Consider the following 14778-nt stretch of genomic DNA (forward strand, 5'->3'; position numbering starts at 1 on the left):
ATGTTAGATTCGAGGAGTGTCAGGACACCCTCAGGTAACGGTCACCTACCTGGGGCTGAGTGTGTGTTCAGTCTACCTGGGCGGCTGTTCCTGGGTCTCGGCTGCCCTGGCTGGGTCCTGGCTGCCCTGGCTGGGTCCTCACTTCACAGAGGGGTCCTCACTTCACAGCCTCACTGGACCGAGGGGCTGGAACGAAGGCTTTTCATAGTCCTGCCGTTGCTGCCACGTCTCCCCTCAGCCTTCAGACTACTGTTGACTGGCTCAGTTGCCTTCAGTGGAGGGTGGGCCGAAGCTGATTTCCCTGAGTGGGGGACAAAGATGTCGGGAATGTGGAAGTGGACGCCCACCACGTGGGTAGGGAGTTGGATCGTTAATGGCGGCAGCAAATTTGTAGTTGGGAAGGTCAAGGGTGGGCTTTGTTCTTCTTGCAGAAAAAGGTTTTCCTATGCATTTCTCAAGGCCGAACAGTGGGCAGGGAGGGGGAAACAATAAAATGAAACGTTTGGCTGAGGGAGAATGATTATTAATCGGACATCTGAGTTCTGTCTTCATTCTTTATATGAATACTTGGAGTTTCTGCTCTTACATTTAGATTGTTCTGCACTGTGTGTTCTCACCTATGGGGTACTTTTCTGGTTGGAGAATTCTACTGAAAATGGTTGGAACGGTCAGCCTGTGGGGAGCTGCCTGTCCATGAGAGTGTATTTGGGTCAGGGTTTCTGGTGGTAACCCCGTGCCTACTCTCTCCACCGATACTTGAGTGATCCTCCCAGCCACCAGAGGTTGCCGGCTTCCCTGGGGTCTTTTCTGCCATCCCAGCCCCTCTGGGAGCCCCAGCCTCTGCGCTCCTGTGGGAACTGGAACGTCCAGCTTAGGGTTTCCCAGCCGACATGCCAGCGAGACGTAACGAGTGAGCACTCCATGAAACTGGAGTTGGTGTGGAAGTGAGCTTTCTGCCACAAGTAGGAACACTTCAGATCCCAGCCACCCCGCGGGGGTGTGGAATGGGGGTGACTTGCTTCACGCAGGAGCGGAAGGGCGTCCGCCAGTGCCGTTCACAACCAGAGAAAGGGCACCCCTTTCACTTGGCCCTGGGAGTCCAGTAGCATAAAGGGGGGTCACCTCCATAAACTACCCCTCAAATGGGACTCAGGGCCCTTGATCTATCTATGCCTGAGGGTACCCACTGGTCCATCTGAAAATGGCTCGCCCCGCAGAGATGGTGGCTTCCTAGGGTGGTGCTGTCTCTCTCACGACATGAAATCCCCCACCAGTTCTGTTGCATGGTGTAGCTTGTACCATAGTTCTCTTTGAAACCTCGGATACAGCTTTAAATACGCCGACAGCCCAGCCCCGAGTTACAGCTGCTTACAAAACCATGCGCGCTCTGGTTATTGCCGGTCCTGTTGGGCGTGCCCTCCATCCACCCTCCACCCGTGGAGAGCTGTCACTCAGAGAAGCAGCGCTGCAGGTAACAGCGTTCTGGCAGGTGTGGCTTCTGCAGCCGCATGCCCAGCTGGGCAGGGTTACTGCATCTTACTGGAGGGGTGGAGCCTGACTCAACTGCTTCTCCACCAACAGCGTTTCTTTCTAGCTGTCATTGACATGAATCACCAGGATAAGTAGCCAGCTCGGTGCTTTCCTCCTCAGTTGTGTTAAAACTTGCTGATGGTCCCCAGAGCCAGCGTTATCAACACAGGGAAGGAGAGGACTGGCCAGGAGCCCGAGGGTCGAGGGTCGTGGAGGTGGATTTCCAGCTGTGCTGCTGTAACACCAGCCCAGTCTGACACCTTCTGACAGGAGAGGTGGCTTGTTTTCCGTGAGCCTTGAGGACCGTGACAGGTGAGGACAGAGACACCGCAGTGTGTTTATGACACGAATGCATGGCATCGACTGTGGGCATGGAGTTGGAGTTTAATGTAGTACTGTTTTTATGTCATTGACATTATTATAGCCCATACCAAGATTTTTCTTTTTAAATTACTTCTCTTTGGTGTTCAGGGTTAGTTAGCTGTAGTTGATCAGTTTTTCTCTCCTTATGTATAGATAGGACGGTAGCAGAGAAGGAGATCGAAAAACATTGTCATCTCAACTCTCCTGGCTACTCTTTGCTTCTCATCTCTGGACTGTTTAGAAACATGTGCACTTGTTATTCAAAAAGAAAAAGAAAAAAAGAAAGCACAATGGATACCTTTGTTTTCTTGTTGAAATCATGGAAAATGGAAACCACTAAAGTTCTGGGAATTCGGTTCTCTGATTTAGAACTCACTGGTTTGGGAGGAGACAATTGTGTTTTTCTTCCTGTTCAATTTTGGGTCTCTCTTTTCTCTGAGTATTTCTGACTTAGAAATCTCCCTGGAGACGAGGGAGACACCAGCTGTATTTTAGCCTCAAATGAAATGACACCTGAGGGTGTGAGGTGGTTTGCTTAAACAAGGGTTGATGGTTTATACCTGAACTTTTGGTTGGTAGTGATAGAAATCTTTCTTCCCTTTAGCATTTTGGGCTTACACGTCTCATTCTAAGTGTATTTGTTATTGTTGTTGTTGTTAGTTTGCGAGAACAAAACTTAAAGCCCAGAACACAGTCAACTGAGTTTTTCCTTTGGGTTTCGCTGTCATTTCCCACCCTTACTACTCATACATACGAATACACTATATGATTACCACGTGATTTTTGTTTCTTTACTGCCTCACTTGATGGTGATTCATAGACTTTTAGTTTCACCAGTTAGTATATGTCTGAATGGTGCCAAAGCCTGAAATAAACTGGAATGCAGGCCACACCTTTATGTTAATGAGTCAAGTTACTTTCAAAAAAGTATTTCTAATGTTAAATGTGGCTTAAGATTGATGGAATCTGAGGCAATAAAAATGTATCAACGATGTGAAATAGCAAAGTTTGTAGTCAGATCTGAGCTGTTCTTTAACAAGATACTTTGTTGAATATTGAGAAGTGTATTTTTTACACGTGTTTGAGTTAGTGTGCCAATTAAACAAAGAAAAGTAAACCATAAGAGGGAGTTTAAAGAACCTGTGTGGTGTTGCCTTTTAAAAAAATGTCTGTGAGCACAAGGTGAGTTTTAATTCCCATGAGAATTTGAGTAAGATGATGGCGAAATCGAGAAACAAACAAACAAACAAACAAATAGAAATGCTTCCCATTTAATGAGACAGGAGAAAAGTAAGGAAATGATTCTCACAGGCTTTTTTTTTTTTTAAACGTCAGAAGGATTTTTTTGAGGTGGGGAGTCTTGCATTGCACCTAAATGGTATTTAAAACGACATGTTTAGGACATGTTCTTGTCCCTGGAGAATATAACGGGAAGAGATAAGAAGAAGGCAATTGAGGAGTATAAAATGTTATTCTAAAGCAGTTTGCTTGGTGCGTTTGGTGATGCTGGGGGGCCCTGCATCCTTCTTGACAACACCGTAGAGGCAGTTAATGAAACAGGCTCTTGTGGTTATGAGAATTGTGTGGGGTGGAAGGGTTGTCTTGATTTTCTGCATTTCATTCCACACGATGCTTGCTCCATCGGTCTGTACTTCTTAGGGCTTGTCCAAATCAGTTTCAGGTGAAGTTATTTACATAGCATTGCTTTCACCTTGGCGGGAAGCTGTCCCTCCGTGTGATTTCCCTCTTTTGCAGTTTGAGATACTGATGATGTAAAGTGCTAGCAATGTAGAGGATTTCCCAGTCTCCAGGTTGGCTTGAAGCTAGCCTGCTAATCTCTCAGCTCCCTCAGCTTCGATCCCAAAGACTTCGGAGGTCATTCACCTTCAGGGTGATGGGAGAAGCACGTGCTCCCAGGTGTTTGCAGACTCTGCCTCAGCTATGCTCTCAGTGGCTCAGAATTCCACAGAAGGTCACCTGGCACACCTTCACCTCCAGTAAATATTTGTGCTCTCTCCGTGCTTGGCCTGGTTTTCTTGGTACCCAGGTAGGCAGAAGCACACACAGGTAGGCAGCTTTTCCATTTGATCATGCCTGCTGGCCAGGATGTGCGTCAGGCCTGGGTGAGCCTACCAGCTGCCCTCCTGAAATCAAAGGGGGCTTTGTTTCTGACCCATCTAAAGGCCTGATGTCTAGATCTTTTAGGAAATCCTTCCTGCCCCCTGTTGTCACCAAATTGGATCTGCCAAAGAATCACGAGATCTTGAACCATGAGCTTGTACTCTCAGCTGAGACATATGTGAACTATTTATTCATCTTAGAAGTAGTTACTGGAAGAAAGGTTAAAATACCAGCTTCTGATTGACATCATCCCTGAAAACAAAGGCTCGATTTTCTTCTCTGAGAGAAAGGAATTTTCCGTGGAAATTTTTGGAACAGCACATGAGACGTATGACATGTCATCACCTCCCTGAGGTCGTTAACAGTGTCACTTCAGACTAAGTGGAAACACAGAGATGATAGATTCGGGGGGAAGGGGGCAGCAAATGGGGTTTAATAGAAATACAGGAAAAAGCTTCAGTGATGTAAGAGGCCGTGCTCATTTCACGGTTACTCATCCGGCTGCAGGCGACACGATCACATGCAACTGTAAACCACCTCTGACTCAGCTCCTGACGGGTCATCACTGAGGGCATTTGGTCATGTTTCCTGAGTGGAGGTCGTGGGGAGTCCTGGGGCTGTGATCTTCAGGAACGTCTGCCGGTGTGGGGATTTGAACCTTCAGCTCCATTGAGAGGGTCAACGAATTTATTTTGGCCAAGATCTGCCATGCTGAGCAGACAAACTTCAGCCTCAAGAAGGCGCTAGTTTCATGCAGCAGGCTGGAAGGCATTCGAATATATTCTGCCTTTCTTTCGTGCCCTGTTTTGGTGAGGTCTTCAGCAGCGTCACTGTGGCAGGCACATCACTGCGTGGTCGCCGAAGGAGGTTTGTTCTTGTTTGGACACTCTCCTGTCTGGTATTCATGTGACTATTTAGTTCAACTCACTGTCAAGGTTAAGATGCTTGTAATGACTTGTTCATTACTTTAAAATAATCTGTCTTCTCATTATCCTTTTAGTCCATTTGTTACCAAATGTTTATTAAATATCTTTGAGCTATACACCAAGGGGTGCCTCTTTTCTCTTACGCTTGGCACTTTTCATTGAGCTAAAATTCTTTTACGTTTAACTGTTTCTTTTCTTTGTCTTGTATTCTTATTTACACTTGATTAAGTAAAAAAAAAATTTTTTTTAATCCTCACCTGAGGACATGTCTTTTTCATTGATTTTTAGAAAGAGAGGGAGACATTGATCAGTTGCCTCCTGTATGCACCCTGACCACGTATGGAACCCGAAACCTAGGTATGTACCCTGACTGGGAACTGAACCCACAGCCTTTTGGTGCAGGGGACAGTGCTCCAACCGAGCCACTGGCCAGGGCTGATTGATTTATAGTTTAATATATACTTTACCAGTTCTGAAGCATTGGGGGGAGCGAGGATGGCGGTCAAAGACAATATTTGATTTGTAAGATTTTAGTCCCCTAATTTTGTTAGCTGGTTTTCAAAAATTAATAATCTCTTCAATTCTTTGTTCTTTAATGGGAGGCCACATACCACAGTTGAGTGGTTTTCCTGGTGTGTGCGTGCACCAGTGGAACTCTGTTTTTGAAGAAAATAAAGCATTTAACAGCAAGAAAGATGATGTGAGCTGGAAGGTATGCGTGCCAGCCAGAGGGCGAAAGCATGTATAGAAGACAAGAGAAGGGCCTCATGTCACCTGCACGGATCTGCAGATCCCACGAGATCAGGGGTCATCCTGCTGCAGGGGTATTGCCATTAAAATTCGATTTTGAATATGACACGGGATGGAAAGCTTTGATGACAAAGCCATCATCTTAGTTTAGCAATGACCAGTTTAGGAATAAGCTGTGAGATTAGCGGTCCGACCCCCTGCCCCTCTCCGCGCAGGGAGGGCCCCGGCGGCTTCACCTGCATGCTGCCTAATCCTAGGTGTTACCGAATCATAATCAAATTGCCCTTCGGTTGTGCTTGTGCACACCCATGTTTGGCTCTCCTATATTTTTAGGGGAAGGAGAAGTGTGGGCAGAGAAGAAAATAAAAAGCAATTTGTGAGCTCCCAAATTGAGTGCACCAGTAGATTCTAAGTGACCTCCCAACCTTGAGGGGGAACTCATGTATTTAACAGATGTGCGTGGAGCATCTCAGGGGCCATTCAGGATGTAGGTGCTGGCAAGGCCAGCAAAAGCAGGAGAGGCCCAGTGCCCATTCGTGCCAAGCCGGTGGGCTGCACAGCCGTCTCTGGCCACCCACCTCCCCGCCCTCGGGGAGCTTCAGCCTGGTGGGAAGACCGACAGTAACCAAGTGAACAGATACTGTCATTGGAGGTGGTTTGAGGGACTATAAAGTAATGACAATCAGGAGACAGGAATGATAGTTACATGGGTGGGCACATTCCTTCTGCGTGGCAGCTCCTACCATTTTCCAGAGTGCCTGTTTGGGGTTAGTATGGAGGTTGTGGCCGACACTGGGATAGTGGTTGGAAAACTTGCTTTTAATGTGACATCCTTCCCATAGAAAACTATAAATTATTGTACCTAGAAGAGTAAATGGTTATTGATCTTAGAGCAAAATGAGATGATATGTCCTGGGCCCTGCCGGTGAGGCTCAGTGGATTGAGTGTTGTCCCACAGACTGAGAGGTCCCAGTTCGATTCCCATTCAGGGCACATGCCCGGGTTTTAGGCTCAGTCTCCAGTGGGGGGATGTGCAGGAGGCAGTCGATTGATGTTTCTCTCTCACATCGATGTTTCTATCTCTTTCTCTCTCTCCCTTCCTCTCTCTCTAAAAATCAATTTAAAAAAACAGATAAAAAATATATCCTGGAAAAAATACTTCATTCATCAAACATGTTTAAATATCAACTTATCTAAACAGTATTGGAAACTAGAGACATTGTTAGTCGAGTAGCCTCAGCGAGAGTGGAGGCGTGGCAGCTGAGAGGGGAACAGTTGCGCTTGTGTCACTGACAGGACACAGCTCTGTCATTTGTCAAGTGGAGTTGTGTTAGGTTCCATGGCCTCTAGTATTTGAGCTCTCATTTGTCCTTTTTTTCAAGTCAAGATTTATTATAGTAACCTATGCAATCAAAAGGGTGTACATTGTTACTGTTTTGAAAGAAGACACCTATTGAGTGGGGAGGGGGGTGAGTGCAAACACATGCAAACAGGGCATTTATGAGCTGTAGTCCACACGGACTTCCTGAGCTGAACCCTGCACGGCTGAGAATGAGAATGTGTTCTGAGTTTCTCAGGTCACAGGGCCCAGAGTTCCTAGGGGCAGGGGAAGCCTTTGGGATCTTTTGTGGTCTAACGTCACTACTAAGGACACCAGGTGCTGAAAGTAAAGGGTATGCAGGCCTCTCCACCGTTAGATGAGGTTGGCTGATAGAGATCGTGGCAGCTGATCATTTCCAGGTGCAGGTGGCAGAACCAGTAAACACACCTGGGCACATCCTCCTGCATGCAGAGAGCATGCCCTCGGTTATGTCGCTATCTCACCCGGAATCAAGCAATCAAGGCCACCAGCAAAGAAGGAAAAAAAGCCTATCTTTGGCAAATGTGCAACTGTTATATTCTTGTGAGGGGTCTGACCCCCAATTAATGATTTCCCATTTCGTTCAGGTTGTTCGAAATCACCGTTTCGGAAAGGTCCTCGGACTATCCTCTTAAAAGTGCTTCTAACATTTCAGCTCACCTCCCAGCATCAGTCCTCTTTGCTAGTGGTGGTTGCTTTTTTCTCTTTAGTATTTGTCATGTTCTAACAGGCTGTACTAATTCATTCTGTGTTGTTTACCACCTGTCTCCCCTTGTTAGAGCATCCATTCCCATCCAGGGAAGGGAGTTTTCAGTGTTTTTTCTTTCCCTGTCGTATCTCAGGGGCCTAGACCAGTGCCTGAGACATAGTAGGTGCCCAGTGAAAATTAGTTGAATGAAGCAGCGGGTGAGCCAACCAGACAGCTGAGCCTTGGAAGGTCTGGGAAGGGAGCCTCTGTGTGGTCTTTGTGATCTGATTTGGCTCAGGTGGAGGCTGAGGTTTCTCGAGTTGTCAGTACTTCACAATGAGTTGTCTGTAGGTCGCCTGGTCTCACCTTTACGTATTCGCGGGATGGAATTGGCTAGGTGGTGCTCACTACTTTGAGACGAAAGTCTAATTGCCAGACTTTCTTACATCCTTTTATGAGGTCGGAGCTGAGCCCCTGGTTTCTGTTACACCGTGAGGGCTGTCCACCGGGAAATGGCTCTGTGAAGCTCCCTGCTAGCTATTCATCCACACAGCAATTGTATTTCCCATTGTGGGTTTTCCCACCTAATTGCCACTCTGGTTTCCAGCGTTCAGCATGCTGCCGTTACATGTTCTCTGTGGTTTGACTTAGCCTTAATCCTTGATTAATTGCCTCTTGTTCGAATGCCCTCAGAGCAGATTATCCTTCACTTTCAGCTTCTGCTCCAATGCTGGTGGCTTCCTTTGTTTCAGTCCTGACGTGAGAAAAATAACCAAGACATTGCAAGTGAGGCTGTTTTATTTCTGTACGTTGAAAGGTGAGAGGTGGCCATTGCTTTGCATGCATGCTTCATGATATGGATGGTGACATTTTCCAGTACCGCTCTGCGGGGGAGCTCGAGAGTGACCCCGGCCTCCTGATCGCCATGCTTCATGTGCCTGGCCTGCCCTTGGGCCATCACCATACCCTGTAAAGCAATTATTGGTTGCAGACCTACTGTGTGACTGGAATGTCATATACATAAGTAACCAAGACATGGCTCTGTGCGCCTTGCAGAGCGATAGCACAAATGCACACCAGATTAATGGTCGCTGTGCTGCTAGGTGCCTGCCACCAGGAGTGGGACTGGGGCTGAGGAAATCTTCTGAGAGACAGCTGAGTTGGCTGTGAAGGTCATGTGCAGGCAGGGTGGGGGCAGGGCATGGCCAGCAGAGGAACCAGCATGGTGTGCTCAGAGAACTGAAAGTCCCCTTTGGCTAAATGTGTGAGGCACAGGGAAGGTGACATTGGAGGGGCCAGAGCCAGGCAGACTGTGTATATCACAATAGTCTGGACTTGATCTTTGAGGTTACAAGAACCAACTTAGAGTGGGTGATTCCCATGTGTTTGGCTTGGGTGAGTGGGTTAATATTTGGCTGCATTAACAAGGTGTGGAATAGAGGAGGTTGGCACTTGTAGCAGAATATACCCATGAGGTGCTTAGTCACCGAGGTTGGGATGGCCAGAGGTTTCGTCATTTGCCTACCTGGTGCTCAAGCCTGAGGTCCTCAATTTTATAGCCTACAGACTATCTAGAGTATAAATCTAATTGGCAGTTAGTAAGTGGTATTGGGCTGAAATACATCATTGTCCCCATACATGCCATTTCTTGCATTCAGATCACGTGTGTCTGAGTCGGGTCCTATGTTCAGGTATAAGGAGGCGTGCTGTTGGACATTAAGTGTGGGGGTTCAGGCTGCGTTTTCAGTCTGGTTACTGAATATTACACCTCCAGGATGGGGACGTGCGTTTGCGTGTTCACCTAAATCGGAAAACATTTACCTCCTTAATGACCCAGTGAAGAGAGATCTTGTCTCACTTTTTGGTACCACCTGCTCCATCCACAAGTGGCATATGTTTGTGGCACATAATTGGGATCACTCTTTAATGGTATCTCAGTCCATGTCAGCTGCACAAAAAAAAAAATGAGGTTAATTACAATGAATGTTTTCTCAATCATCTGCTTATATATATATATATCTTTAAAAAAATTTTTTTCTTTATTGATTTTTAGAGAGAGAGGAAGGGAGAGGGAGAGAGATAGAATGATCGATGAGAGAGAAACATCAATCGGCTGCCTCCCGCGCCCCCACCCCACCCCACCCCACCCCCCACTGGGGATCAGGCCCACAGTCTGGGCATGTGTCCTGACCGGGAATCAAACCAGCGACCTCTTGGTGCATGGGTTGACAGTCAACCACTGAGCCACACCAGCCGGGCTCAATCATCTGCTTATATTAAGGGCTGTTTAAGAGTTTGTTTAGTGTGTGAAAATTCACATGTATATTGAGGCTTATGCACCTTTGTTTTGAAAGGAAGTCTTTTCAGGGTTGGGAAAAAATCAATAACACACTACAAAAACATGAAAAATGACACTAAGAACTTAAGCAATTAGAGTGAAAACTTATAATGGTGTATAATCTAGTAATCCATTTATTATTATGAATTCCCTTTCCAGTTTGTAAGTGATTATCAGCAGTCTGATCAGGATTTCTGAAATTGTTTTGTTATTTTCTCCCTGAGTCAGTCCTCAAATGTTAATATTTCTTGTGTCCTTTTCAATGTTAAGTTTCTCACACAAGAGTATGTCAATTCCATAGGTCAGTTGTTAAAAGTGTTGCCTTTGGTTAATCAAAAGTGGCTCACAGTGGCCCTCGCCCAGTGGCTTAGTTGGTTGGAGCATCATGTCTTGCACCAAAAGGTTTCAGGTTTGATTCCCAGTGAGGTTACACACCTAGGTTTAGGGTCAATACCCAGTCAGGACATTTAAGGAGGCAACCATATGATGTCCCGTCCCTGCCCCCCCCCCCCCAATCAATAAACATATGCTTAGGTGAGGATTTTGTGAAAAGTGACTTATGATGTTAATTTTTGATATCAGGTAATATTATTGCTGAAATGGGGGTTCACTGTGGAACACCCCCCCATTTTGTTTTCTTTTAATATATTCAGGCCTATATCTCAGGACACTCTGGGAGAAGACCCTGTGGCTCCCACATTGTGGAAAAGGGAAGAAAGTGAAGCAAGTTTAAGAAAATGAAATTAGTGTGGGAAAAACATTCTGTGCCTAGTTGAACACTATCAGGTAGATGATAGATTGAGAATTCTATATTTTGATGAATTGGGCAACACAAAGTTTCCACGTGTGTGACCCTGGGAAGACCTTGCCCTGTCACATGATGGGCAGGAAGTCAAGCAGTCAAGGAGTATTTATTGAGAACTCATTCTGCAGAGGGCCCTGGGGGACAGATAGACTGGCCTCAGTCATAAATAGTGGCCTTTCTGTGACTTGCAGTTCAAGAAGCCAAGTAATGCAGAAAGGCACGTGAGTCAGTGGCGAAGGAGTGGTCCACACCACCAGGAATGTGGAGTGTGGGGAGGCTGGTTGATGCAGGGTGGTTTGTTCTGGGCAGCGGAGGCTGGCTGCCTGGAGCCCAGGAGGAGGTAGGGTTTCCATAGGCAGGAGGGGAGAGAACCTATCAGTGCGTATGCACCAGGGGTACATGGGCTGAAAACTTTGAAGGTAGTAGATTGGCATATTTGGGGAACCAAACAGAGGTGGCTGCTATTGACAGGTGGTTTAATTGGGTTCTGCACTTCTTGCCTAATGAAAAGTTGTGAGTGTACAGCGACAGGAAAGCAGGGATCTGTGTTCCTTTGACGTGCAGGAGAGATCTGACTGCCACAGTTGTCATGGCAAAGGTGCATTTTATCCTACGGAGATTCTCTCTCTGAATCAATCCTATGCGCTCTCACCCTGTGATGAACAGTTTCCACTTCAGCATTGAAGGGGCAAGAGAAACACATATATTCATAGAACAGAGTCATCTAGTAGCGTAAATCTTGATGCTCAAACACACACCTTTTTATGAGATGGGGCATGGTGTGGGCAGGAACTTTGTCTACTAACAAACACACCTACCTTAGGCTGTTTTTAGAAGTCAGTCCTTTGATAGACAGTCTCATCTAACACAATAACTTAGGAGGATTTTTAAAAACCTGAGCCCAGTGTAGATCCAGCATTGGAGATATGATGGGGAACGATGGTGTTTGCACTCGGTTTGGTTGCTTCTGGAGCAGGTCAACTAAGATTTTTAACTGATCAAGGCATCCTTTTCTTCTTGACAATTTGTGGGTCCAGGAAATCCAAATGAGAGTGCCTCCCCATGACTGGGGGGACATGCATGTCCTACAACACTCCTCTCACTAGCATTGGGGGGCTGGGGGCTGTCATAATCTGTCCCTCCTATTGACTGTAGTGTTTTCTCCCTGTGAAAATACAGTGAAGAATAACTGTTCTCTCCTCAGTTTAAAAAAAGTCTTGTGATGCTGTAGAACTAATGGAAAGGCCAAATGTCTGGTGGTTTGTTTGCACATTGAATAGCCTTGAAGATAAAACTTGAAAAAAATTATTTTGCAAATTATTTTCCTGGGAGTTGAGAGGACACTTGGTTTCCCCGAGGAATTCTAGGATTTCACGGGTGGTTCTCCGTGTTTCTGAGAGCAGTCTGAGCGGGGTCGGCCAGGCAGCACGAGGAGTAGGTGTATTTTAAGTGCTGTTGTGCAACTTTGTTCAAGCCTGTATCTCTTATCTGCAGTTTGAAAACTGAGATACCCTGGAAATTGAAAACATTTTTGTAGGTTCGTAGGAAACTCGATAGCAAACCCTGACCGGAACAGACTTGAGAGTGTTCCTGGGTGTGGGCAGAACACTCAATGTGCATACATGTTGGAGCTCACACACTAACATCTGAGCATGGGTCTGGCCCCAAGCCCCTCCTGGGAATGGTATCTCCTCATTGAAATAGTCAGAACCATCTTTCTAAAATGAGAAAAGAATCAGAGTCCTATAACATATTTGGCCCCAAGGGTTTCTGATAAGGGCTGGCTTTATTTAATTATTATTATTATTTTTTATCCTCACCTGAGGACATTTTTGCATTTATCTTCAGATAGAGCAGGAGGGAGAGAGGGAGGAAGAGAGAGAGAGAGAAACATCGATGTGAGAGAGACACATCGAGTGGTGGCCACCCACACAATCCCAACCAGGGCCGGGGGCAAACTGCAACTAAGGTACATGCCTTTAGCAGGAACTGAACCCGGGACTCTGGGCCGCGGGCTGACGCTCTAACCCCTGAGCCAAACCAGCCAGCGCATAAGGGCTGGCTTTCACAGAGGATGTAAAGCATAGAAATGTATCGTCTCATAGTTCAGGAGGCTGAAGTCTGAAATCAAGGTGTCAGCGGAGCCAGGCTCTCTCTGAGGGTCTGTGGGAAACTCCTTTCTGGCCTCTTGTCTTTTCTGGTGATTGCTGCAATTCTTAGCATCCCCTGGCTTGTAGGGGCATCTATCCAGTCACATGGTCCCGTCTCCCTTTGTCTCCACATCATCTTCCCATGTGCATGTCTGTCTCTGTGTCCAATCTCCCCTCTTATAAGGACACAGCCACATTGGGTTAGGGCCCACACTGATGACCTCATTTTAACTCAATGACCTCAATTTAACTCAACATCTATAAAGATCCCCTTCCTTTTTTTTTATCCTCACCCGAGGACATTTTTTGATATTTTGTTCAGATAGAGTGGGAAGAAGAGAGAGAGAAACATCGACGTGAAAGGGACACATCGAGTGGCTGCAACCCACATGACCCAACCAGGGCTGGGGACAAACTGCAACCGAGGTATGTGCCCATAACGGGAACCAAACCCGGGTCTCTCTGGACTGCAGGCCAACGCTCTAACCACTGAGCAAAACCATCCAGGGTGAGATCCCATTTCTTAATAGGTCACCTTCCGAGATACTGAGGGAAAGGACTTGGGCATACCTTTTTTGGAGGGAATGCTTTAGCCTGTATCCCAGGGAACGGGTCAAGGTGAGCTCCTGTTCCGTTTTCTGTGTTCAGGGCAGCGCCACGTCCGAGACCTGTGCCACATGGCTCTCCTGGTGCCCTGGCGGCTGCTTCACTAAAGGGGCATCACTGTTCACACTGGCAAAGCTGTCATGTGTCGTGTTAGCCCCGTGTGAGGGAGGAGTCCCTTCTTGCCTGTAAGAAGACAGATTCTCGCACTGAGCACTGGACTGGGCTTGGGAAGGGTTAGCTCCCGAGGTACCTCTGACACCACTGCATTCTCACCCCTGAGAAGTCTAGAATGTTCCAACGTATCTTAGAGGAAGGATGGTACAGAAAGTGCTGAGTGAGTTCTTGGCACGTAGCAAACACTCTGGGGCAGAGAGGTTGATATTTCCATGTGCATAGAAAATGCCTGGCAGGATACATCACTCCTCCAAGTCCCTCTTCTCTCCACCTGTTCCCCGATTGCCCCCAAAATGGTCCCTGTGAGGCCCGCACTCAGCTTGGTTGTTATTCAGCAATCTGCATGGTGTCACGCTCTGCTAGACCTCTGTCCCTGAGCACCCATCACTTGGGGGCCTCAGTGGGCTCCATGTCTGCGATCCTGTTTACCTCCGTGAGCTGCCTTAAGTCCTTGCACCCAAAGCGGGCAGTGATAGCCAAGGTGCCTGCAAGCTGTGCTCCGAAACCTGGCGGCTCTTCCTGAGCTGATAAAACACATCTTTTCCTCCCCATTTTGTTAATAAAGGCTGACTTCCCTGAGTAGTTCCCTCCCTTAGACTGTGCCCTCGTTCCTAGTTCGGCACAGGTCAGTGTTGATCCCACTGCGGTATCAAGTTTAAAGTCGCTCTGCTTGACCGGCGGTATTGCTTTTCGATCGACAGGGCACCGGTGGGATCAGCTAGGGGGTGGACTTCAGTGTCCGAGGAGAGCGACGGCTTTGGAAGTCAGTCCCCACACTTAGTGATTTCAGTGCCATTCTGTGTCTCTACCTGTTTTATAGTCTGCTGACTTTATAAGTTGGGGGCGGAGGGAGCTAATTTGTAAGTAAGAAATATAGTTAGGCAGTTAAGGATGCATCTTTGAATTTTTGTTCTGTGGAGTTCGAGTTGGCTGGACTTGAACTGTGAGGGGAGTGGATGGCGAGCAG

The 14778-nt window shown here is 46.9% G+C and overlaps 1 protein-coding gene across 2 annotated transcripts in view; it reads left to right on the forward strand.

Moving 5' to 3' along the window:
• Nucleotides 1-14778, forward strand: part of NEDD4L (NEDD4 like E3 ubiquitin protein ligase) — a 308882-nt gene that overhangs the window by 143541 nt on the left and 150563 nt on the right. The window contains exon 1 of one of the 2 annotated variants that reach the window (XM_036244391.1): nucleotides 1778-1842. The exons of the other annotated variant lie outside the window; for it this stretch is intronic. The gene's annotated coding sequence lies outside the window, so the exon portion shown is untranslated. Of the gene's footprint in view, nucleotides 1-1777; nucleotides 1843-14778 lie in introns of those variants that run through there. 2 annotated transcript variants of the gene reach the window in all.

The sequence above is a fragment of the Molossus molossus genome, unplaced genomic scaffold (genome assembly GCF_014108415.1).
Source record: "Molossus molossus isolate mMolMol1 unplaced genomic scaffold, mMolMol1.p scaffold_m16_p_6, whole genome shotgun sequence".
NCBI classification, from domain to species: Eukaryota; Metazoa; Chordata; class Mammalia; order Chiroptera; family Molossidae; genus Molossus; species Molossus molossus.